The 23249-nt window shown below is 38.9% G+C and overlaps 1 long non-coding RNA gene across 2 annotated transcripts; it reads right to left on the bottom strand.

The window, feature by feature from the left end:
* Positions 1-389: 389 nt before the first annotated feature.
* Positions 390-23249, bottom strand: LOC308061303. 2 transcript variants are annotated; one of them, XR_013927161.1, is made up of 4 exons: positions 22593-23249; positions 20012-22027; positions 9787-19681; positions 390-9375 (listed from the first exon to the last, which is right to left on the bottom strand). It is a non-coding gene; the product is annotated as an uncharacterized lncRNA (long non-coding RNA). The 2 variants fall into 2 exon arrangements; XR_013927162.1 differs by lacking the exon at positions 390-9375 and having other exon boundaries at positions 9762-19681; positions 20012-22065.

The raw sequence follows: 23249 nt of genomic DNA, 5'->3' as shown, positions 1-23249 counted from the left end.
AACGGGCTAGAGGAAACCCCTCCTTTTAACATGAGTTAATTGTTTCTCTGAAAGTTTCCAGCTAGTTTTGCATGTGTGCATCCCTTCAGAGGCAGTGTTAGATGGTACGTTGCAGTCAGTTAGTAGCGGATGTAAAAGGACGAAATTATTAAGACTACTATAGACAGGTTGTCAGATGCTGTTTCCTGTGATTGGCGAAAAAAGATGACATCTCCTTATACCCCATCCTTACATTCTACTGACAGTTTTCTGGGAAATGAGGCTTGGAAAAATCACACAGTATTTCTGTCTGCCTATCAAAGATACCGTTCACGGTTTTATTTACTCCTTGCACACTCTTGATGCAATTTTGCTGTGTTTTCCAAAATTACTGCTGGGTTCTCACATCACAACTTCATAAAAGTTTTGGGGGTTATTTTTTTTATTATTTTATTTTCTTTCTTTTCATATTCAGTGTAATCTGTGAAAAATGGGTAGTTCTGATTGATTTGTTTCTGAGTTTTTGATGGAGGCCCAAGCCAGCTTTGTTTCACAATTTGATGTGTAATCTTTAGATTTGGAATTTGACTCCCAGGACTGCTAATAAGATCTGAAAGCAGGCTTATCCTTGCACGATTGCTGTTGTCAATTTGTAGAAAAATGAAGGAAAAGCCACATTCTGCAGTACATGTGTGAAGGAAACAGAGCATCCTTCTTCCCCTATGCAATCCCAGTACCAATATTTTCTGAAAAACAGGCAAGGAGGGATGAAAGAGTCAATGCTGTATAGTTCCTAAGGCTGAGAACCAAAAGACCTGTCTTGTATTTCCAGCTCTGTCACTGACCTGTAGTGTAAAGTGCAACCTGGCGTGTTTGGAGTTTGATGACTTTGTGTATTTGTCAGCGGTCTCCACTCCTGCCCACTGACAGTTTGCTATACAGAACAATGACACCTTTCTCCCAGGATTAGGCAGAACTTTTCCTCTATGCTTTTTGATTTGAGGACTTTTATGGTTCCTGAGCTTTCTCTGGGACAGAACTCCCAGTACAAAGCTATACTTTAAAGGGCATAACATAATTCTTGATATTAAAATTAATGTGATTTCCCTCTAGCCAAAATTCTCAATATTATGACATAGCCCAAGAATGCGAAAAGGAAACCTAACAGAAGGAGAGCAAACTGCTTTATTCGGACAAGCAGGCACCAGCGTAAACTCAAAAAAAATGTACTGTGTATTAGCTTATTCCAATAAAAATAAGAATGGTACCAGATGATAAAATATAATACAACAGAAATACCAACAGCAAAATTTTAAATTTATGTTTTGAATGCCTACTTTAAAAAGGTCCTTTGTTATGAAGAAAAGCAATGCTAAAAGTTTTTGAAAGCAGCTGAAGCACATTTTCTAATTAGCTCACAGAGAAAGGGAGTCATGAGATGCTTATAGTTTTGGTTCTGGTTCTCTATACTACATACAGTATATATGTATACATAGAGCTCCTTTTTGTTTGGAATAGCAGGCATGGTCATTCTTCCATATATCTGTCCTTACTATCATGACAAGTGTTGATAGTCATCAAATAATATAGAATTTAGTAGGTAGCATGGGTATAAACAAGAACATACCGCCAACTTTTATTGCAAAGAATTTTGCTTAAAGCATTCCTCATTTAATGGATAAAAGTGACTGTAATTTTAAAGTACGTTTTTGATGTTGATGCCGCTTATTATAGCAGCTGGTTCTTTGTCAAATTTGATAATAGTCAAAACAGGATTTTGTTGTCCTTCTTCTTCTTGCCATCTGTTGCTGCTACAGACATTTTTTCAAGAAATAGCTTCTAAATGAATTAGGTCACATTGTTAATGTGTTCTCTTTATGAAATGTTTAAAATTAAAAGCATAAGGAAAATTATGGTGTAACTTAATCTCATAGTATAACTTAATATACAAAAATTTTATTAAAAAAACCCCAAATGTTTCTTTTTAGATATATGTTTTCAGCTGATACAGCTTGTAATCTTATAAGAAATCTGATTGCTTACAAACTTGTAATTCAGTTTGCTATTTGAACACCAGGCAAAGTATATAAAAGATAAAATCAGGTGCTGAAATAAAATAAGAACAAAGGAAAAATACAATCCTGAAATCTGACTTTGTTATACAACCTGAATCCTATTTCATACATGTCTTTCAGCCTCATTGAACAGAGTAAATAAATTCTTTAGATCCTGAGCTCAGCAAATCTTACCAGCATATGTCTCTAAGCATGCAAGTAGCTTTTTTCACCTCACTCTACCTCGAGTTCCTGCATTATCTAATTATTTTAAGGATGAACTATTAAATTATACTGGATGGGAGAATTACACATGCAGAAGATTAAAGGTTTTCATGTCTGTCTCTACCACAGCTAAGCATTTTTTCAAAAGGAGAGAGAGGATTTGTTTGGATATTTAAGGCCTGAGCAAATATCTTGATTTCATCTTCAGAGCACAGAGTACCCTGAGCCCTGAACGAAACACAAAGAAGCAGAAATGTAAGTGAACCTGTTCTTAAATATACAGTCATATTGCACAAATAAAGAAAGAACCATCTTTTCTGGTTTTTAAACACTTACCATTGCAACTTTAAACATGCTTTTACTGTAACTTTAACTATGCAATGTATACTTAAGGACGTAAGATGTCTGAGCTGGAACAAGCTTCTTGGAGCAATGTTCACATTGTATGCATGAACTGGGTCAGTACCCAAGGCTGCATTTGTAATGCTTGCTGCATACAAAGAAATAAAAGGCATGTGGCAAAGCCCCTGTGAATTGCTACTCATTTGCAATACCTGATAAATGTGATAAATGCCATTAATGTCCTCTCTGAAATTAATGTAATTTCTACAAGTAGATCAGTGATTGCAACTACTTGTTATCTTAGCAAACACCTGACGGAAGGCAGAGTTTCATAATATGGACAGACTTGTGTAGAATGTGCAATGTGTTGCAAGTGCAAAAAGGACTAGCCAGGCTGACTGCTTCATTAGCCAGTATTTCCAGCCATGCTCCGTTTAGTGAAACTACCGCTTCTGTAGCAGTAGCTAACATTTCTTACCAATTAGTACGTATTAATTGTCATAGTCCTTACACAAGCATGGGCAGGCATCATCTTTCTAATTCCTGGCTAGTAGTTAATTTTAAGATGGGGGTTGCTTTTCTCCTGCTTAAATAATTATTTGATAACTGGTGAAGTGTCAGATAAGTAAAGGGTTATAGCAAGTTTGTTGTCTAAATGTGAAGGAAGGTGGGAGGAAATTCCTGACCCTCAGCATCACCAACTCAGAACACCAGAACAAGAACTCCTTAGACTCATTTGCCAAGCCTATTTTCACCAATTACAGTCTGAATCTAAAAACACTCACTGAAGTCTTGTGCTTCTAAGCAGCAAGTTTAGAAATGCAAAGTCAGGAGGCCTGGATCCTAGTATTCAAACTTTAGGTAAAGATGGGTAACCACTTAAGCCTTGAGATCTGAACTCCAAACAGCCTAAATTGAAGACTGCCTTGGGTTAGGTTCAGTCTTTTGCTCCCCAAACTTCCTCCTCATAAAATTTCCACTATACATTTGTGGAACTGCAACTTTAAAGTACTTTATGGATTTTGGTTCCTTTTCTCCTGATGGAACACTATTACAGAAATTTATTTCTCCTGTGGCTTGAAATCATCTTCCAATGATCAGCTTAAATTCCTCATGGCCAATTTATTCCCATTTGATCTGTACCAGTGGTGTTCTTCAGCTAAAATAGTTCTCTTTCCCTGGAGTTTTATTGCCCCAATCTATTAGATTCAGTCTCTTAAGTCCTTGTGTTGCTTACTAATTTTTATACGATAGCTTCCTTATTCCCTGATGATCTATCTTTTCTCTGTATTGTTATGTGTTTGAGTTACTTTTTTCTAATTAATTATTGTCACTATATACCAAAATTCTATCAGCCTGTATTCCAAGTTCTGCAGGTGATACACAGAACAATGGTAAGCAGTCCTAATTTGAACAGTAATGAGGGAACTCTGCACTGTATGTGGGTGTACTGATCATACAGCAAATATTTCAATGGTTAAAGACAGTGTGTCAGTCCACAACTTGGAAACTGCATGTATGCACCAGTTCATATTAATTTTAACTAGTATCTTGCACAATGGCATCAATAGTTTCCTGTTATGCTTGAAACATGCCACCTGATTCACTTCTGTATAGTTTTACATCTATACACACACATATATTTTATATATAAGGAAAATACATACATATGTGTATATATATCTGTACCCAATTACAATTGCACTGTGTTTCAGATTTATAATTATGCTATTGCCAGGGACTGTTCATGGGTAATCTTCATTCTCTGCCACTTGTAACTGATGAGCTCTGAGCTTTTAACAGCAGTGTTTCTTTGTCCATGTGTACACTGTATTCCATGTTATGCTATTGAACTTTGGTGGACTTGGCAGTGCTAGGCTAATGGTTGGACTCGATCTTCAAGGTCATCTAGTTCTTTCAATGTGCTTTTGTTATCTCCTTTCCCACTGGAGGGGGCATCCCACCCTTATGCTGTCATCGTATTTCATTAGTCTGAATCTTTTTCTGTGCCATGTCTGTTAATAAAAATTCTAAAAATGATAAATTTCAAGGCCAAACCTTAAGGAATTGTCCTGGTCACCTCCTGCTAACCAGACAATTATCCTTTCACCACAAACTGACTCTGCCTAGCTAATTCTGTATTTTAGAATTCTTTTGCTAACTCCCAATTTGGCTAATAGTTTCCGATGAAGAACCATATCAGATACCTTTCTGAAGTCCAAATAAATTAGATATATTACATTTCCCTTGTTACTCTATTCTCTGCATATTGGCAGTGTAGCCCTTTTATACATATTTATACATATTACTTGCTCATAGAACTGAATGTATTTTCATCATTAATATTAGATGTCTCCATACTTTGTTAATAACCCTTGTTGTTACAGGTACCTGGTGCTTTGGGAAGGATTTCTTGTGTTTCTGAAATATTTGATCACTTCTGTTATTTATCAAATAGCAATCATATCACAGGTTATAATCAGAGGTAAGAAAATATAGCTTAGAAATCTTCATTGGATTTTTTAAGGCTCAAGTCTGCAGTGTTTCCAAGTCTTCTAGTCTTACTAAAGTGGGAAGCTAAGATCTTTTGAAACAGAATTAATCTTTGTAAGAAATATTTGGCTTCTTAGAAAGCAGTTATTTTATTTGAAGCTTTTAGACTCCATACTGCCAATTTCCTCTGAAACAGCTTTTCCATCTGCATCTAGAATCTGCCTATAATGTCATACCTTGCTCAGGATTCGGGTTTTTTTTAGTTTTGGGATGAAACTTTTTTGGAGGGGTGGGGGACAGTTTTGGGGGATTTTTTGTTGTGGAGGTGGGTTTTGTGGGGTTTTTGGGGGGATGGTTTGTTTGTTTTGTAACATGAAGTGTAATTTTTGCTTTTTGGCATATTATTTCATTACAAAATCCTGTTCACCCAGCAGGGTTTTTCACTATGTGAAAGCAGAATTATTATAGCTGTAAACTGTTAATGATGGCATAAGGAAATATAAATTGCCTTCTACAAAAGATTTTACTATTATGGGGAATAACATTATTTTTAAGAGCAAATAAAATCTATCACCTTTTTGTTCTGTGTCTGAAGTGCATTAATAGTCACTGTAAACTTTCAGAGCTGATGACTAAATTAAGCCTGGAAGATCCAGCCCCACAGACTTCAAAGTGTGCAGATTGAAAAAGTATTTCAGGGCAGCCAGGCAGGGGGGATAAGTTACCTTCTGCACAAGACCCTAAACCAAAGAAATCAAAATAAATAAATGAGCACACATGCACACACAACATCCAAACACACACACAGACAAAAACAAATTATAAAGAGGTTCCACACATTTTCTTAAATAGTCTACTGTTGAAAAACATCAGATCATATTAGATCAGGTTGATCTAAACCACGAACATGTTAAAATCAAACTTTGAAAAAATCAGAGTGTGCATATTGTTGTGATGGTAATTTGATTGCTGTAATTTTTTTGTCAGTGAATGTGCTCATTAAACGATGATCATGCTCTTGCTAACAAAATCCTTCTCTATTCCACTTCAGCAACATTTAGCTATTTTTCAAGGCCTCTACGATGACTTCAAACTTCTCTGGTTAATTAGTAGACTCAAAAGGATATTATTTTTAGACACTAAGGCCTACTGTAGTACATTTTATTTTCTTGTCAGAGGTCTAGTCATTAAATAATTGGATAAACCTACATGTAAATAGTTATGTTCTGACAGATCAATTTTTTTTAGTAAGATTTGTTTATTTCTCTGTGTTTAAGCACAGTGAGTAGATAAATCAAATTAATAAAAATGATCAAAATGAAAAAAATAATAGAAAGGTAGAACAAATATAAACATAAGTGAATATATTAAATAATTTTATTTGCTCTGAAACTCATGTATGTAATTATTCTGATGTCTCATTCATGAAAGCATTTTTTCTAAACTGTAAATACAATTATATGCTGGAATTACTTTTATGGCTGTGTGCAGGATTCACACACTGGTCTCCATGAAATGTCTTTTACACAGCTATCTGGTCATTCATGTCTACATGTTAATGGGTACATATGGTGATATGTATGTATCTGAAGTAGCTTCACAGCTGGCTTCATAGTATATTAGCTCCAATCAAAAAGGAAAAAGGAAAGAGAAAAAAAGAAAAAGACAGTTTTTCTTTTTTACTGCTTTTCCCCTAAACTTCTAGACACTGCCCGTGGCAAGACACACATTGTGACATTAGGATATCTTTTAAGTGGGGTAATTCTGAACAATTTTCAGTTACATTTTCTTATCCATAGTTGTTCTTCAAAATAACAATTATTTTTGATGGGCAGGAACATTGTGATTGAGACAGATCACAGGTAATTTCTGGTACTAATTTTTCAGTGCCTGTGGAGCAACAGATACAAAAATGTTTGAAAGGATCTATCTTCTCTTAGCCAGGCTGGTTATGTATATGCTTTTAATGTGACATGCCACTTTTCTGATTTGTCACTTCATATTTATGCTACACAGCCATATGCTTAATCATTTCATGAGGAGTCTTGTCATGGTAACTCACCCTAATATAAAACGAAATGCAATGTAGCATGTCTAGATACAGAAATACGAAATACAAAAAACCATATAATATTCTATGACTTTGATATGATTAAGTAGCACACTGACACCTAGCAGAGCATGTGCAATAAAATTAAAGATACTATTTATGAAAGGAACATTCTTGCTCTTCAAGCAGTTCCATAGATTCAGTGTATTAGGATATAAGTTCCCTGTTTCTGGGAATTTTGGTACATACAGCACTAGAATTGGACTCAAGAAAAATGGTTTCCTCCCATGTCTTCCACAGTGTTGCTGAATAACAATCATAGTATCTAGGGAGTGTATTCGTTCTGTTGGCTTTTCTGCTTGAATTGTAACTGCTGAAGAATGTCCTCCAGCAGCTTCACTTTAGTATCTGCCTAAAAAGTTTAACAAGTATATGATTTTCGGTTTGTTATACTTCTAACTCCTGAAGACCTGAAGAATTGAAAGAGAATTCAATTTTTTTCCAAATTGCCTTCAGCTCTGATTTTAAAAGAGCATAATTTGTTGGAATTCTTTAATTTTACAAGGTAAAATTCCATTTCACTAGAATCATAAATTATGCTTATTCATGTTACACATTCAGTTAATTCCTATCCTTGCTCAGGAGAAGTAAGATCACCATTGCAAGCTCAAAGTTTCATGCTTTTACTTTCTATTATTTTCTACATTTCCTTCAATATTAAAATTATTATTTCACCTCACCAATTCATGTTCAAATTTTAATAAATGTTCCATTTAATTTTGGTAATTTTTTCATTCACTACTACTGCAACTTTGTCCAGTTCTCCCTCTGGTAAAACAGGGACAGCCCTCATTCCTTCTGTATGCTCTGCATGTCTGCAAACACTTGGATGTTTTGCAAGTGATATAATCCATGTGTCCTTATTCTAGATCTCTGTCACACATCTTTTTCAGGTTTGCATTTCTCCCTGTCTTCATCAAGGCACCCTCCACATAGCAAACTTACAAAATTGGGTGGGAATTGTATCAGTCAGAACCTCTTTTATATTTCTTTCCCTCTGTATTTTGTTTGAAAACATTGCTCTCCTCTCTCTTCCTGTGAAATGTGCCACACTTTTTTTTTTAGTATCATATCTGTCTTCCCCTGCTTACATTAACTGAAAACTATAAAACTTACCAACTGAAGACATCAGGTGTCTGAAGGCTAGCAGTAAACACTTTCCACCGGTCAGTCTTTGTCCGAATTCATTGAGTGCAGACACATTTTTGTAATATATCTCTGAGGAACTTTAACCTTGATAAACGTTGTAAGTACACCATTCCCACTGCCTGGGGTATTGCCTTGGTTTTATTACTGGTGATATGTATTTTTTAATGACCGCTCTGAACAATGGAGACAAAGAAAAATCTCCCTCATTCATTATCTGAATTTAGCTGATGCATGATGGGTAACAACTTTGCTAAGCTTTTCTGGCATAATTTTATTAGTATTCATAAAAAGCCATCCCCACTGATGAATAATCTTTCAATCATGAACAAATCAAACTCAGTTTAAAAAATATGATGTGGAAACAAACACATTCTTTTACAGTGCTTAGAACTGGAGGGATTACCTAGTTTTCCATAGGAAACATTAACAGACATCTATCCTCTCCAGTATTAACTGCAGTCAAAAACTCAATGTACAGTCTGTTGGTCATAAAACAAAATTAGCAGGCTTAAACTCCAACAGCACAAAATTAGCATAATAACAATATGTATCAGACCTTGGTGTAAGATAAAAACAAAGCAAAGGAGCACTAGTTGGAAGAAAAAAGAGACATGTTTGATGTGACAGATACATGAGTGGAGCATGTTCCTCAGTAGGAAACAGACTGAAGGGCATTCAGAGCAGTCCCTGGAGATACCCAGCAGTGGCAACCAATAGTTCCCAAAACAAAGTGAGTGGAGGAACAAGTTCCCCCTGCTTTGCATAGTCCTCAGTGGGGAGAAAGAAGGCAGAATCCCATCCTGCCAGGTTGGGAGTAAAAAGACAGGTATTTTACTCCGCTCATGTCTAGGAACAGCTGGTAAACTTCATTCCTGGTGTTCTCCATGTAATGTCTTCTTCCACTTACTGCAGCACTGCCTTGGCTCTGCAGCAAGCCAGGAGAGAGGTCATACCACTGCTGCTACTCCTGGGGCACATGACAGCCTCAGTGTTGGCAGGATGGACCTACCACAACAAGGTCTCCTAGGACAAATGAGAAAAGTAAAAATAATGCCAGCTCATCCTGCTTGTCTGTCTGCTATGAGACAGAAATCTAAGTCATGTACAGTCTTCTCTGAATCCCCCTGGCAAGGATATCTTGTTGCTATGTTGCACAGGAACAAGAGAAAGGGAAAGCTGTGATTGGTTTTCTGGCTCAAATCTATAAGTTAAGATAAAAAAAATTAACAAATCCTCCCCAAAAAAAACAAAAACAAAAAACAAACAAAAAAAACCACAGAAAAAACAACCAACCAAACACACACCCCCCCTCCCCAAAAAAAAAGAACACACCAAAACTCCACCACCACCAAAAAAAACCCAAAACCCCACACCCAAAAAGCACACACTCACAGATACCCCTCCTCAGGAAAACAAAAATAAAAGGTCTGTCACCTTCTGTCAGATGGCAGCTGGCGTTACCGCTTTTCTCATCAGAGCTATGTAGAAGTGTTTCTCTTAGGCCTTGTCTTTGTTGATTCCCTACTCAGGTCCTAAACACACGGAAACAGTAAAAGATGGGAGAGAATATTCTGAAGAAAGCAAAGGGGTTTATAATTCCCAGCTGCATTAGGTTCAGGTACAGCCTAACCCTACATTACTCACATGATTCAAGAAAAAGTAATTGATATTACCATAAGTAGATGTTCCCAGAATCTCTCTCCAACAACAGACAGACACTGAACTGAATTTATATTTGAAGTAGAGATTGCTTTTGTGCTAAGAACAGTGAGAGCTGGAAGAGCAAAATGTCCTGTCTTGACGTTTGAAAAATAAGTGTGGAGTGGAAGGTGGGGAAGTGGTGGTAGAATTGGGATGAACAAAGCTAAACTAGGAGTCAATCCTTGACTTCTGTGGGAAACCATAATCCCACTTTTAATAAAACTACATTCTTTTTTCAGGACATTGGCTACCATTCATTACAGAGTTTTGTGAAATTACTGCATGCTATGTGTGAAGCAACTCATTAATCTGAACAGGGTTTAGCAAAGCCTGTGTTATTATTGATCAGCACTGGGCATTGCACTGATTGCTTTTTAACTAGAGGAATAAACATGCTGAATGTGGTTTGGCCATTTTTGCAGTGTCTGTGGTACATCTACTGCACGTGTAAATCCATGTGTTAGTGCCAATCACAAAATTACCACCTTTCTGGGTATAAATTAATGGTTGTCCTTATTCAAATAGATATACATGTAGATTCTATGAAATAAATACATCTCATAGAAAATGAGTAAAAATGACCCCCCCAAAAAAAAAATTACCAAAAAAAAAAGTATTTTAAAAACATTTTCATAGCTCATGGGCAGCTAAATAAGGCCCTTATTCAAGAATAGAGTTCAGCTATATCAGCTCTGTAACAAGTGATCCCTCTTTTATGTAGTTTGAATTGACTAGCTGCAGCTTGTTCTTGACCATTAGGAAATTTAGATCTTTTCTCCCATCTTGCCTGAGAGCTTCCTTCTTCAAGTACATGGGCTGAAGCCTGCAATATGTCTTTGCAATATAAAGGATTTCTGTCTAATTTAAATTTTATCATTTATAGAAGAACTAAGCTATTCTTGAGAGAGGGAGAGATCAGAAAGTGTATTCACTATCTCAGCTTTGAAATATTGTCTTTGAAACTGCATAATTTGGGAGACAAGAGTTAAAATCACAAAGACATAGGTCAATAAAAACCACCAAGGATTCCTTCTTTCAGAGTAGCTGGTTTATCATATCAAGTATAATTCAATGTTTCTGAGGCACAAATGTGTATCATACTGAATATTTGGAAAAAATATGGTCTAAGGATAAAGATTAAATACTGAAAGTGAGAGAGAGATTTATGCTGCTCTTTCTTGTGAAGGGATATGAAATATGAGACAGTACAACAGGAAAAAAGGTGAACATGTTCTTGTACTGATAGGTAAAAATACAGCCACTTAAAATAAATTTGTTTGCGTTGAGTCACTGGCCAGAGTTTTTGGTTCTGTAAATATAATGAAGCCGAAGTCTGATTTACTCCATGAGCTCTTTCAGAGCTCCGTTAACTCAGTAAAGTGCAGAACACTTCTTATCCATTGACAAACATACAGTATCTGGGCTTTGAGCTGTCTTTCTTTGCCTACCTCTGAGGGCAACTTCAATTTGTTATTTCCACATCTCGCTAGGTCCCGCTACAACTCCAGCTACAGCGCTCCCCAAAGGAGTTGTATTTTCTCCCTGTATTTGCTGAGGTTTGTGGCCTCTCACTGACATAATACTTTGATTGTTTGTTTGTTTTTTTGGGGGGGTTGTTGTTGGTGGTGTTTGTTTTGGTTTTCTTTTTCTGGAAACTGAGTGAATTCTACCCTTCTTTGATGACCTGTTGGATACAAGAATCTGAAAAGTGACCTTTTCGTTTGCCAGTCTGATTCCCCAGAAGAATTTAAGGATCTTTAATAAACTCTTTTTTAGTTCCTAAATTTTTCTGAAGTAATAAGTGTTGCAAACAATAACAGGAAAATTTAGGTGTAAAATCACATTACTCCAATCACTTAAATCATCAGCTTGTAATCCCAGTTAAGGAAAACATGCAAATATTTGCTTGGAGTTCATTTGAGACCTCTGACATTACAGCTTTCTCCCTCCACACATTTTGTAAAACAGCTGTAATTGACATTGAATATGTATGAGGAGATTTCCACCCCATCTCAGGAATGAAAACTTTGGAAACTTATGATGGTAAATAGAAAGAGTCTGTAATTACCAAGATAAATTAAAGTAAATAAATAAAATTGAATTAATTTGCTCAAAGGAATATAGCTAATTTGGAAATTACATTTTCTAGTGGTTAATTCATTGGAGAAACACTTTTGAGTTCCTAAATTCAAGAACTGTTAGATCTAATTATTTTTTTTAAGCTTAAAATGAGGACATATAATTGTAAACACTATCTTTAAAACATCATTGCCTTTAAAGTGTTTAACTTCTATGCCAGGGACATATGCATGAATTGAAAGGCTTTTGTATGAAAAAAGCAGCTAAAATATTGGAGGTATTCAGCAAAAAAAGTAATAATTGTTTATTTCTGTAGTATTCAAAAGCTACCAACAGGTTATTTATATAACGAGTGTTGAGTTTAACTATAAAAATATGCACCTTTACCAACCTAAATGATTCTGATTCTATAGTTTCAAATAAGTTCCTGCTGTACCCTATGTAGGCATGACATTTCAATATGCTGTGACATGTATATATATACCCAGTGAAATGTTACAAGATTAACATATCAGAAATTCAGAAATCTGAAGTGAAAAAAGTAAACTTGAACCCTTCTACATGTGTGTGTGCTTACCTAATAAACTAGAACCTATGATAAAAGAAGGAAATCAAGAGACTGAAACAAAATATTCAAAAATAAGAAAATATCAAACTTACTGTGGTCCAGTCAACATAGAATTTCTAGTTTTGACAACATGCATGTTTCAGATATATCTTTTATATTTCAGTGGTCTCAGTCAAAATAAGTTTAAAACAAAACTTTAGAGCTACATCTAAAGACAAAGGTTGCACAACAGTAAGTATATCAGTCCTCATCGGAAAGCCAGAGGAAAACATTCTGGAACCTTTTCACTACTTTTTATTTTTGCTCCATAAGATTTCCAGTAACTAGCAGTGTACCACAGGGTTCAATATCTTCATCAGTGACCTGGATGAAGGGACAGAGTGTACCCTCAGCAAGTTTGCTGATGTAACAAAACTGGAAGGGGTGGCTGATACACAAGAGGGTCATGCTGCCATCCAGGACCTTGACAGGCTGGAGAAATAGGCTGACAAGATATATATACTGGGAGCAACTGGCTGGAAAGGAGCTTTGCAGAAAAGGACCTTGAGAGTCCTGGTGGACACCAAGTTGTACACGAGCCAGCAATGTGCCTTTGTAGCTGTATATGGTTTATGGGGCTGAGGAAGGGCTGCAGGGGTAGCTTCTCTGAGAAGACTCCAGAAGCTACTCACATGTTGGACAGAGCCAGTCTCAGCTGGCTTCAAGATAGACCTGCTGCTGAGCCAAGCAGCGATGTTGCTGGAGCCTCCGTGTTAACATATTTAAGGAAGGGTAAAAGATGCTGTGCAGCAGCTGTGAGAGAGGAGTTAGAATATGCGACAGAAACAACTTTGCAGACACCAAGGTCAGTGAAGAAGGAGGGGGAGGCGGTGCTCTAGGCACTGGAGCAAAGATTCCCCTGCAGCAGGTGGTGAAGACCATGGTGACACAGGTTGTCCCCCTGCAGCCCATGGAGGACTGTGGCAGTGCAGATATTCACATTGCAGCCCATGCAGGAACCCACAAAGGAGTAGGTGGGCATGACCTGAAGGAAGCTTCAGCCTGTGAAAAGTCAATGCCAGAGCAGGATCCAGGACTGTGGCCCATGGAGAGGAGCCCACACAGGAGCAGGTTCTCTGGCAGGACCTGTGACCTGTGAAGGATGCATGCCAGAGCAGTCTGTTTCTGAAGGACTGTTCCCTGCAGAAAGAACCCATGCTGGAGCAGTTCTTGAAGAACTGCAGCCTGTTGGAAGGACCCAAATTGGAGAATTTTGTGAAGGACTGTATCCTGTGGGAGGGTCATCACACTGGAGTAGAGGAAGAGTGTGAGGTGAAAGGAGCAGCAGAGATGGAATGTTATGAACTGACCCCAACTTCCCATCCCCCTGTGCCACTTGGGAGGAGGAGGCAGAGGAGTTAGGAGTGCAGTAGAGCCTGGGAAGGAGGGGTAGGGGGAAGGTGGTTTTAGTTTGTTTTATTTCTCAATATTCTAATTTCTTACAATTAATTTGTAATAAATTAAATCAATATCCCCAAGCTGAGTCTGGTTTGCCCTTGATGGTTTTACTGAGTGATCTCCCTGCCCTTTTCTTACCCATGAGCTTCTCATCATATATTCTCCCCCTGTCATGTTGATGGGGGTGGCGAGCGACAGAGCAGCTTGGTGGGCACCTGACAGCAAACCAGTCAGCCTGACACACTGTCAAAGGCAACTGATAGCATCCTGGGCTGCATTAGGAGTGTTACCAGCAGGCTGAGGAAGGTGATACTTCAGATCTACTCAGCATGGGTAAGGCCACATCTAGACTCCTGTGCCCAGGTCTGGGCTCTCCAGTTCAAGAGAATTGGACATACTGGAGACAGTCCAGTGAAAGGCCATGAAGTTGATGAAGGGATTGAAGCATCTCTCCTATGAGGAAGGGCTGAGACAGCCGGGACTGGTCAGTGTAAAGAACAGAAAGATCAGGGGCATCTCATCAATGTGCAGAAGTACCTGAAGGTAGGGTGCAAAGAGGATGGAGCCAGGCTCTTCTCAGTGGCACCCAGGGACAGGCCCAGAGGCAATGCGCACAAACTGAAACACAGGAGGTTCCCTCTCCGTCACAGGAAACACTTTCACTCCCGCTCTGCTACAAGTTGCCCACAGTAGGTGTGGAATCTCCCACCTTGGAGGTATTCAAAAGCTGTCTGGACGTGGTCCTGAGCAACTGGTTCTAGGCAGCCCTGCTTGAGCAGGGATGGCAGACAAGATGACCGCCATGCTATGGTTCATTAAAAAAAAAAAAAAAAAAAAGGAAAAAAAAAAGAAAAATGTAAAGAAACTGTAACTCTAACTGTAACTGTAACTTTTAAAGAAAAGCTTTTCAATATGTATTAGACTAAAAAAGAACCTAATTGCCTGAATGTTTTCTTTGGTCTTTAATTAATCCGATCCCCTTAATAATGTTTTTGGGTTTGTTTTCATTGCTGAAATTATAGAAATAATTTAAAGTATGAGTTCTCTGTCTCTTACAATCTCTCTACACATAAATTAGAAATTCCCCATAGCTTTTTATGGTTTTCTAAGTTTTCATTTCACACAGGACAAAAAAGCGCAAAACTTAGAGCACGTGTACTTTGAATACAGATGGATACAACTGACCAAAAAAGCAAAATACACATTCAGATACCTGAAGCCCAGTTACATCTGTGAGTAGTAAATGGTTACCATTGACAAAAATTATGGCAGGCACTAATAACATCATGTTAGACAATTCTAGTGTTATATTATTTATGAAACCAAAACTCTTAAACTAACAATCAAGAAAGGGAAATGCCAAGTTCTGCACCTGGGAGGAATAATCCCATGCACTAGAATATGCTGGCAGCCAATCAGCTGCAAAGCAACTTGGAAGTAGCTGGAGGTCCATGCAGACACCAAGCTGACCACTACACAGCAACGCATCCTTGCAGTGGAGAAGGCCATTAGCATCATGGGCTGCATTAATCCGTGTTGCCAATGGGTTAAGGGAGTTAATCCTTTCCATCTGCTTAATTCTCGTAAGACACAATTGGAGTGACAGGTCTAAGTCTGGGCTCTCCAGTAAAAAGTGGAAATACTGGAACAGGTCTGGACCATGACAATGGCTGAGAGCAGCAGGGTCTGAAAGGTTAAAGACAGATCTTGCTCCTGCCTACAAAAATAACCTAATGGAAGAGTACAGAGAAGATGGAGCCAGACTCTTCTTGAAGATGAACAGTGATAGGTTCATCTGTTTACTGATAGCAGTAAATACAAGCTGGAACATGAGAAATTCTGATCAGATACAAGGGAAAACTTCCACCAACAGGATTGTCAGACACTGGAACAGGTTGTCCAGAGGAGCTGTGGGGTCTGTATCCTTGGAGATACACAAATTCCAGCCAGACACGGTGCTGAGCAAATGTCCTAACTGGATTTGCTTCAAGCAGGAGTTTTGGACTAGATGACCTGCAGGGTCCTGTTCCAACACAAACTATTTTGTGACGCTACGTTTTATTATTATTATTATTGTTGTTGTTGTTGTTCTTATTCTGCATAATATATTATACAAGGCAAGCACAGCTGAGTTGAAATGCAGCACTGAACCATACAACAATTCTCTGTTAGGCTTTTATGCCGCCTACAATTCCTTCATCTACCTCTTACTAAATGACTACTTTTGGGAGCATAAAAAGGAGGGAATTTTGCAGTTAGAAGCTAGGGAATACATGCTACTGATTTGAGAATCAGTCAGCAATATGCAGGCAAGTGGAGGTTATCTTTATTCGGCAGCGCTGGGTGCATGGGGGATTGCTCCACCAAAGTCATGCTCACCGAGGGGACTTTTCAGTCCCCCCTTTATACAAGCAACTCATACCAATTCATTAGTTTTCCAAGAAATCGTTTACATATTCATTACAATTCTGAGAATTCATTTACATATCTCATGCCTGTGCAACATCCTTGAGGAGTTGTCTCTGCACAGACTCTGTTCCTTAGCGGCCATGTTTAAATTCTTCATCTTCGCCACGTTGCATGTACAACAGGAATCTAAGACAAAATGTCCCTTCTAAAGATAACCAACCCAAGGACTTAGCAGTCTGTGCATCCATCGTGGCAATAAGGGTCCTTGGACATTTCCCGACTTTTAACTAAACATAGGTGCGTCATCCTTTAGATAAGTGGTAAAGCATTCACTATTCATTCCCTCCTTTTCTAACAGCTATTGTAAATTCTTTCACAAATACAGAAAATCATCATATCTTATGATCATTCTTCGACCACCAAACAAAACATTGAAGTAATATACATATTAATATTCCTAAAACTACTACAATAAGTATTATAACAGAAGCATGCTTTAACCATTCTAAATTAGGTAACCACTAAGTCAGTTTGTTCCCTATAGCTTCAAAACTCCATGATAAATCGCAGGATCTGCACCTTGTTCCATATCTTATGGACGTCTGTTTAATCATTCCATCCATCAGACTGGGAACAAGTATTTTGCCCTGGGTTTCCAGGACATGCTCCTCCTATCTTGTTTGAGCTTTCCAATGACAGTTATTATCACTTTTCATAACTACTGCAGTGGTTAGGTTTAATATTTGTAAATCAAATCTAGGAGCCAACTTATACGTTTTATTATCAAATAGGCAATATCCTCCACCGTTTGGCTTTTTCCAAAAGTCTGGCCATTTGTCATCGAGATAATTCCAGTTTTGGGAGGCCACCCCATACAGGGGTGTTATCAAGCCTCCTTTAGGAAGAGAGGTACATATCCAGCATTCCTTAGCTTTTGTAGCATTAACAATTATTTGCAATGTTTGAAGACAGGTATTGTTTACCCATGTTTCAGTTTCTAATATCTCTACAACAGTTACAATTAAGATCAGAATAACTTTACACAAATGTCCCTGATCCTATTTGACAGTCCATTGTGTCTCCAGAGATTTCTTTACGACTTAAAGAACCATAGTTTCATGGGTCCTGCCGGGGTGATGGCCCATGATTTCTCAGGAGCCTTCTTTATCTGAAAGTAGTGAATCCAGGTTGGTTGTTCTCTTACATTGGTGAAGGTTGTCAGCAGCACCTGATAGGGTCCTTCCCACTTTTCTTCCAAAGGTTTCCCTGAAAAAAGTCTTTATATACACATAGTCACCAGATTTAAAGGAATGGACTGGTTGATCCAACCCTCTGGCCCTTGTTCCCAATACTTGTTTATTTATAACTTTTAATTGTCCCTGGAGGGCCTTCACATATTCACACAAATATCCCTCCCCTAACTGCCTTAAATCTTCTCCAGCAAATTGTAACTGGTACGGTTTCCCATACAATATTTCAAAAGGGCTTAAATTCTCCTTTGTTCTTGGTTTAGTTCATATTCTTAATAATACCAAGGAAAGAAATTGTGGCCAAGTTAGATTTGTCCCTTATTTTCGCTATCTGTAAATGGTTCATTTTTCCACTTGCCCACTTGTTTGAGGCCTACAAGGAGTGTGTAATTGCCAATCTATTCCTAATACTGTGTTTACTTGTTGTATTATTTTGGCACAGAAGTGTGAGCCTCTATCAGAAGAGATTGTTGCCAGAACCCCAAAGCGGGGGATAATTTCATTTAACAATTCCTTCGTACCTCTCTTGCTTTATTTGTTCGACAAGGGAAAGTTTCTGGCCAACCTGAAACCGTTATCAGTCATAACTAATAAATATCGGTACACCCCCCCCTTTTCTTGGGAGTTTGGAAAAATCAACTTGCCACTGTTGTCCTGGATAATTTCCTCTACTAATGTACCCTAGTTTTATTCTATTTGCTACATTGGGACTATTACGTAAACACACTTCACATTGCTGAGTCACCTGTTTTATTACAGTATATAAGTTTGCCCTATCAATTTCTGATTTAGATTTTTATATAACATATCAGCTCCCCAATGAGTCTTATTATGTTCTGTTAGGGCTGTGGTCCATATTAAATTGGATGGTACCACTATACAGCCATCTGCCAAATAAGCCCACTTATTTAATTTTATTTTACCATTCATGTCCTGAATTAGCTTTAGGTCTTCTTTAAAATCGTTTGTTTGCTGATCTGTACTTACAGTTTGGATTTTACCATCTGGTATTAAGGATAATTCCTCCTTTCCCACCTCCTCTGCTACTCGTCTGGTCTCATGGTCGGCCAGGCGGTTTCCAATTTCCAAATCAGTGCCTCAATGGGCCATCTTATGTTCTTCCTGCCTGGGTGACCCTCTTATAACAGAGGGGGCCATTCCTCACATCAAGGTCTGGCATGGCATGTTCCCACCGCAAAACGCCCACTGGGTTGCAGCCAACAGTAGAGCTGAAGATTCTTCTTGGTGGCAAACACAGAGGCCAACCCAGTCTTGCCCTTGACCATGGTAGGAGGCACCTGACCAACCTTATTCCTTGTACTTCGTTGTCAATGCAGAGTTTCATCTGCGCATCCCATAACAAGTCACTGTCATGGCAAAACACACGGATTTATATTAGTAGAACTATTACAGAGTGTATTTTATTTTAGTTTTTATGCCAATATCCCCCACAGCCCTGCTGACCAAGGGATATTGTTTTACCTGAACTAGGCAGGACTCCTGCTTATCATTTTTACTGTAACAGGTAAAGCATTTTTTGCCTTACCTGGAATTTATTTCCAGATATACCTGGTTAAAGATTTCTTTTACTTCAGGGAGGTCCTCTCTTCCACTCTTCTGTTGAATTAAAGATAAGCTCAAGATTTCAATTAATTGATAATTTTTAACTTTTGGTTTCATTTCTCCTTTAAACGTCTAGATGTTCTAATAAATCTCATCCCAACAGATTTTGGTGAATTTGGCATTCTTATTTGTTTTCTTAGTTTGTACTTGAAAGGTTTCAGGATGTTTTCCTGGTGGCCAGCAGCTCCCACAACTTCAACAAATTCTTTTCACTGAAGTTTAACACCAAATAAGTTGGTTTTGTATTCACTAAAAATTGCGCCTCATTTTTCCTAGTCCCTAGTTCACCAGAACCCCTTGCTGGTTCTTCATTTTAGGGCAATCTCGCTTCCAGTGCCCACTTTCCCTACAATATGCACAGTGATCTGATCCCACAGGAGAGGGGTTCGCTCTTTCACTTCTACCTGACATTCCTCCTCTGTCTCTGCCTCATCTCCTCTACCAGTTTAGCAATACCCAGCTCTTCTTCTCTTACCTTCCGTACACGTTCCTGGTTCCTTCTATCAACTTTTCTACACCACGATTACCTAGTAACAATCAACTCGAACCTTTATCTAGTCCTATTAGATCATCCTGATAAGTCTTTCACAACCAACTTTCAAACATCTAAATTTCCCATCAAAGATTCACCTTTACTCTCCTCAGACCCGCTGCCTGCCCTAAATGGGCCGTTACCGGTCCTGTTGTACTGCAAATGCTGCAGCAATTGGGGTGACATTGTCAGGTCCTTCTGCTCCTTTGTCAGCAACAGCAACCCCCTCCTCCTCACCATCTGAAGGATTGGAGCAGGAGATGCTCTTCCTGCTCGGCAGGGTACACAAGCCTGCCTCTGCAACAGCACTTCTGTTTTAACTCCTTCTTACCCTGAATGCAAATCTGCCACTTGTTGCTTTAAGTCTGTGTTCTTACGCATCATGCCTTTGCGGGGAAACAGCAAACACCCTGCCATGCATCCAGCAGGACTCAGTCGCACCTTCGAGGCGGTACGGGGGTTTGTACAAACTCACCCCAATACTTTAACACTTTCACAGGGTCTTTGATTCTCCACCCCCCACTTTAGGTCTTACATACATTAGTGCAAGTTTTTATCTTACAACGTGCTTCATTCTGGTTGCTCCACAGAAGGAACCACAATCTGAGCTCTTCTCTCTTCCCCCCCCCCCCAAAAAAAAAAAAAAAAAAAAAAAAATTCAACAAGAACATCTTTCTAGTTTAGGTCTCAGTTTTTCCCTTATCCTTTTCTAGAGCCATAATCAAAGATCAGGTGGTGTTAATCCCACTTTTGTTCTCTACGAAGAAACAGCATAAGCTGTAAAATTGTGTTGTAATATAAGACTTCTTCGAGTGGCCATCTTTCACCATCACCTAGTGTATACAAAGGCCACCAATTCTGACAATATTTTTAAAATGTCTTTTTGTTCAAATTTCCACTGGGAATTCTGCCAAATTCTTTCCTATGCTTCAAAATACATCCCAGGGGTGTTTTGGTATTTATTTCTTGGCTCGGTCTGCCCCCTATCTTCCTAATAAGTCTGGCAATTGTCTACAATGTATTAGTTATTACTGGAGGTACCATGCTTATCTCAGAACACACACCACAGTTCAAGACCTCTATTTAGCCTTATTTCTTGGTCTCAAATTATTATTATTATTATTATTATTATTATTATTATTATTTGCGAGGAGATAATATATCTTAGACACTTGCCACCCTCTGCTCGAGTATACAGACAGCATCTACGACACTAAGGGCAGAGGCTAATCAGTGCTTTTTCCAAATGATGTTAGTTCTAATGTTTTGTCCACAGTCTCCAGCTCTAATTTCTAATTATGCATCCAACACTTCGTAAATTGATTTTTTCAATCGCTCCGTCCCTCTCTGGCCGGCCCCTCACGGGGAACACGGACACGCGGATCGGGACTCCCCACTCACTTTGCAGTGACACCGCGTCTCTCACACACATCACACTCTCCAGGCAGCCCTCGGTCACACGGGCAGTGTGTTACACGGTACCGTGCACTTACAGCTCTAGGAACGCTGACAGTTCGCATTATCACACAAAGTACGCGTTTCAATGAACAATCGCCAAAAAACAGATTCTAATTTTTTTCTGGCCTTAAGCAGAGTGTTAAGTTTTCAGCTATTTGCCTAGAATTACCAGAATATTTTTTTTTCAACATACATTTCATAACTCGCATTTTGAACGTGTAACAAGACAACACATAGAACAAGACACAGAGCACTATTTCAGTTGTTATATTCTAGGAATTCCTCAAATCTTAAGACAACCTAAAGCAAGTTTTTAGCTTCCCACATCTTAAGACAATCAAATAGGGAGGGCTATTACCCTTTTCAGAAGGCATCCCTTCTTCTCAGCCCTGCGAGACGGCGTCCCATCTTTCGTCTTATGGGGTAAACCCAAATCTTAAGACAAATAAATACTCAAAACAAAGAATAAATATAAATACCTTTTATGTTGTGCAGAAGTCCTTGTCCACCTGTGTGAGAAGCCGAGGGGTAGGGGAGTCTTGCCGACAGAAGATGCAGTCGGGGGCCCTGAGGGTCCCCAGGCCCCTGGATACCAGCACTGGTGGAGAGTTCTCCTGGCTGGCTCACCAAATTGATGCCAAAACAGCACAAAGGAACTGCTCAGAGACAAATTCTGTCTTTAAGCAGCAACCCCCACCATATACTCAATAATTCTTTACCCTATATGCGCTTTAAAACATATAGAGGTTTACACTCAACCCTCGGATGTTCAAGACAATAACCGCATACCAACATCCATAATATACCTAATACAGAAATGTTCTCACATTTCCAGCATAAAATGAGGATAACAATTATTATTAGTAACCCTATAATTATTAATCCTATATACACAGATTGACTTCAAATCATCAAACGTGTCAGTCTTCCGACCAAAACAGAATCAGAGTTCCGATATTTATCCGATATATCGGAACGAATACCGGAACAGAATCAGATGTATACCTGGGATGCCAGCTACCCGGCATATGCCATCCTGCATAAGCAGACAATGATCTTATGTCTTACGGACAGCTTTACAGATGGACCTGTCCCAGAACAGAAATATCCCAAACAGTACTGTTCAAAATATAATCTTAATATAATATTTACAATTAATATAATATTTGAATAAAAACAGTACCTTTGCTCCGCAAGATGGAGTCCTTGTCTGCTCCTGCGGTGATCCAGATGAGGCGAGGAGCCCCTCCGGGAACATCCCCGGGGGTACCCTAGGGAGTCCCCGCTCTCAATGGGTCCCGCAGCCAAGCAGAGGAGGTCCCATCTGGGTTACCAAATTGATTCAAAGAATCAGTCACCAATATTCGAGTGAGTGGAGGTTATCTTTATTCGGCAGCGCTGGGTGCATGGGGGATCGCTCCACCAAAGTCATGCTCACCGAGGGGACTTTTCAGTCCCCCCTTTACACAAGCAACTCATACCGATTCATTAACTTTCCGGGAAATCGTTTACATATTCATTACAATTCCGGGAAGTTATTTACATATCTCGCTAAACTAGTGACCACGATTTAAGTCCTTGTCTTTGCCGCGTTGTATAAACTACAGGAACTTAGGACCAGATAGCCTTCTTAAAGATGACAAATCCAAGGACTTTGCAATTAGCACATCCGTCATGTTAGCAATAAGGGTCCTTGGACGTTTCGCAGCTTTTAGGGAAACGTAAGTACGTTATCCTATAGATAAGCGGTGCATCACTCATCATTCAAGAGACACGGGGAGGGCGCGAGGGAGGGAGGGAGGGAGGGAGGGGAGGAAGGAGGGCCAGCGGCAGGGCAGGA

Source organism: Falco punctatus (genome assembly GCF_963210335.1).
Source record: "Falco punctatus genome assembly, chromosome: 3".
Taxonomy (NCBI): Eukaryota; Metazoa; Chordata; class Aves; order Falconiformes; family Falconidae; genus Falco; species Falco punctatus.
Note: the sequence above shows the minus strand (reverse complement) of the source record. Positions and strands in the feature narration are given on the sequence as shown.